We start from the raw sequence: 4,612 nt of genomic DNA on the forward strand, positions 1-4,612 counted from the left end.
TTTAGGCGTCGTCTACAATTCACGGAGTAAGAAGTAAGAGTAAGAAATTGACCAATCACAGTCGATTATTCTTCTCACATTCGACTGTGATTGGTCAATTTCTTACTCTTACTTCTTACTCCGTGTATTGTAGACGACGCCTTAAGATATCTTAAGACGCTAATGCAGCCCTCTGATTGGTTCGTGACTTCTTAAGATCGTACTTAAGACGGTCTTGAATATAAGATCTGACTATGAATACCGGCCATAGGAATGGATTGCGCGATCCGTGTGTCAAAATGGTCGATATGGATGAGAGGGAGGGACCGTGGCAGACGGCCATTTCTATCTCTTTCCATTCAATGGTGTAATGGGAGAGAGAATGAGAGAGAGATTGGTCGTCTCCCACGGTCCCTCTCCCATTTTTGTCGACCACATTTGATATATTACTTAGATATGGATCGCGCAGTCCGTTCTCTAATAAGATGCCTTTTCATGCTAACGCTCGAAGCTCGTTTTCAGCGTCAAAATAAATCACAAGATCAAAATTGACGCTTGATATTCGCCAATTTCTAAAGCTAAGTTTCCACTGAGCGCGTCACGCGTCGCGTCGTCGAAGGAGAGAAAGAGAGGGGTTGTGTATTTATATAATCTTATCTCTTTCATGACGCGACGCGTGACGCGCTCAGTGGAAACGTACCATAAAACACGTGACTTATTTTGACGCCGAAAATGAACGACGAGCGTCGGCATAAAAAAGCACCTTTAGCGTATTCGATTTACTGACCTCTGCTACACGGCACGCTTAATCGGGTTTAATAACATCCGTAGTTATGAAATTGCCCAATCATAGCTTTTCCTCGGGAGAATGGAATAATTGTGATTGGCCAGATTCATAACTACGGATGTTATTAAACTCGATTAAGGGTGCCGTGTAAATGTAGTCACTAGACTCGACCCGACTCTGAGTCTGTTCTTTTTAGCTGCATTTCTTACACAATTTAGCTCTTCTTTTGCATAAATACGTCTTTGGTTTTCTCCGCATGATTGTCAAGTTTGCGGTTTGCCAACATTATTTAAAAGTATATATATATAATGTTTTCTTTGCACTTTTTACACATCATGCAGCTCCATAAATCTATTCTTTATTCTTACATAGCTTTCTTATCATGTTATATCTGCACAACGATAAAGATATTGACACTATCATTATAGAATAAATTTAATAAAACATCAACGAACCTGATAATCATGATATAGGTAGGTAGATAAACATCATACAGGTAGGGTAATTGGAAACTAATTTCAAGTGGGAAGATAGCAATGATTTATTTGACAGAAATTATTGAAAACCTTTGCACTACAAATACTTCGAAAAATTACAGCGATAGCTGACATCATTTTTGTCAAAAAAAAAGCGCTTTAGTAATTTAGTACGATTTTTTAGTACTCGTATATACTTTCTCCACACAGCAATGGAGATCTATGTATACTATATATACTAAAATCATCGCGGATATACGAAATATATCTCAATATCTTTAAGATGTCATCAGTATATTATAATGACTATATCATGAATACACTTCCTGTATAAGATATTCAGGAGATATCTTACCCCGAACAAAGTAAATGTGTACAATATATCTCAGAGACATTCTGAAGACATCTAGCAGATAAGATATTCCAGTCGTTTCTAAGATGTCTCTTTACATATAAAACTTATAGAATAGTACGTAATTATAATGTACGTACATAGATAAGGGCATAATTAAGGAAATTATCTCTTCAGGCGGTATTCATCTTAGAACATAACTATGTATTGGAAGGAGCATAGGCTCGAAAAGTTGAAGCCGAGAAGATTGACAAGGATGGAGGTAGAATGCAGAGAAGATTGACAAAGATGGAGATAGAATGCGTGATCCTAGATTGTAATGCGCATGCTTGTCGCCTTTTCTCTTCACCCCGCAGACCCCATGCGAACGGTCTGAGCATGCACATTGCTGACTAGGCACATTCTATCTCCTTGTCAATCTTCTCGGCTTCAACCGAAAGAGGGGATTATGGGCCTATGCTCCTTCCAGTAGTATATGTTCTAAGGTATTCATAATTAGGTTTTATAATTTAAAGATATGCTTACACGTACATTTCTGAACAGCCAAATAAAGCTGGTTCTACATTGGACGCCTTTTTGGAATTTTAAGGTTGGAATATTTTAGAAACCTGACGTAATGGTGCAATTTGGGATATGGATTTGGTTTTAGCATACCAGAAACCTTCGAGATTACATGCTACCGTAATATGTCTGTAGAATCGGTGTAAATTAAGCCATCATTATAATTATAAAAAACATTCTCCCAAATATATCCCGACTAGATACTATAATTATCTCTAATATATCTTTATAATATACCTACATTTCAGATTTTACTATAAGCAGCAATAATCACGGATATCTCAGGAATAACATAAGAATATATTTCGCTTAAACATGAGATATCTTAGTCCTTTGGTACGGACGTTAGTATATCCTATTGATATCTGCCATATATCTAGATGTTTACTGAATATCTGTGAGATATTGCGATATTCCAGCACGATATCTTGACGAGATTCCACATTTCATTTGCTGTGTGGGTCTTATATATTAAGGTAAAAAAATGAATAAAACAACCACCCAATCAGCACATATTTAAAAAATATTTTTTAAATATCTATTTAATGTAAAAATATTAAATAAACATTAAAAAAATATTTTTTTAATATTGTGTGCTGATTGGGCAGCTAGAGTTTAAAAAGCTTATTTTTATTGTTTGTGTTTGTTCATCTAAATAAATTCTTTTTTTTAATTTAAATATAATTGAGATAATATTTAAATTTACATTATTATATACAAGTTTATTTAAAAAAATTTTTTTATTTAAATCTTTTTTTAACCTTTCTCCCTCATTCTACGACAATTTTTTTTTAGAATTAATAAGAAAATATTTAATATAATTTTTTAGAATTTTTGTGATTTGTGGAAAATTTTTCAAATTTTTTATACGAATCGAAACATTTTTCAAAACGCTAAGAAAGTTTATATCTTTTCCAGAGTTTTTTATTCGATAAACATATAAGTATAATTTGTAAAACATATTATCCATTTCGCTCTGCAAATTTATTGTTATATTTAATTTCGATGCATCGTGAGAAACGTGAGAAACATATGTACACAATCGAAAACAACGATGACGTATTATCTTATAATTTTTTTCTTTCTATAAGATCTTTCTAACAACTGCAAATGCGGTTTTACTTTCTCATTCTATCATAATTTCGCGCACAGCGAAATGCATTTGAGCCAGCTGCATATTTTATTCATTTCTATAACAACATCCTTTAAACAAAAATTCTTCAGAAATATTGGAAGATTTCTACCGTTGATTTGTATACATCAACTGATTATTGTGAGATAATTAAATTTTTGAATTATTTTTGAGTTTATTTCAAAACAAATTACATCAATTCGTAAAGAACTTAAGATGAATACTTTTAAAATGGATCAATTGTGCTGTCTCTAGATATTCATATTCAGATTCCTGTACAAAACTGAATTATCTTTCGAATATAATTCGAACGTTATTAGAAATCTTTAGTTGCATGTTTATAGATTCTCTGTAAACGCGATATCCTGCAATCGAGACAACACAAACCAGAACAGTGGATTATCGTCTTAGCGATTATATCATTATATCGACCGCGTTTCTCTCAGCTCGTACTAGTAGAGTGATTCGCTCTCGAAAGTTGTCGCCTCGTTTGAGTGTGTGAACGAGAGAGAAGAAGAGAGACTCTTGAATTGTGCCTCGATTCCCTCGGTTTCTTTCCTCGAACTATCTGAACGCTAATTAGCAATATGCCCAACTATTCGCATAATTTTCCATGCATCGGTGTCGAATTTTTTTACCAGGGAAAAAAGCCCTCCGAACTCGAATAATCCTGTGATTAAGCTTTATCTTACAGTGAGAGAAAGTTTCTCATCTTCTTCCTTTTTAATCGATTCGATTCGCTAATTTCTTTTATCGCAGTTCTCGATGGATTATAAATAAGATTTCTTTCGGTCAATTTCCATTCTAGCCACTGAAATGAAAGGAAAATCTCATTTGTCCGTTTATTTTCATCATAATGCCAATTGATATAGAAGAATCAATTAAAAATCTCAAAAAAACATTTAAAACATAAAGATTTCATTGAATCCCATCAGATTCGGAGTATCTAAGAATAAACAATTAACCTTCAGGCACATTTTAAATTAAAAAATAAAAAATACAAAGTCGATAAAGGAAGTTGTTAAAAAAAGTGAATTTTTAAGTAATTTTAAAGACTAAAATTTAATATATGTATATTTAAATAAATTTTCATTTGTATTATAAATAAAGACATTAATCATAATATCTATTTTTGAAACATTTAAATTCATGAATGAAAAATCTATCACTCTTTTTCACATTTATTTTGAAAGGGGCGTTTTTAAGATTGAAGAATCTTCATTATAATTAAAATCGGCGTCGAGATTCCATTCCATAAATTATGATCTTAAACGCTTCTCGTGTTCCTCAACATCTGCTAGACCGCATCACTCGCTTTTCCCCTC

This window comes from Trachymyrmex cornetzi, unplaced genomic scaffold (genome assembly GCF_001594075.2).
Source record: "Trachymyrmex cornetzi isolate Tcor2-1 unplaced genomic scaffold, Tcor1.1 scaffold229, whole genome shotgun sequence".
In the NCBI taxonomy this organism is placed as follows: domain Eukaryota; kingdom Metazoa; phylum Arthropoda; class Insecta; order Hymenoptera; family Formicidae; genus Trachymyrmex; species Trachymyrmex cornetzi.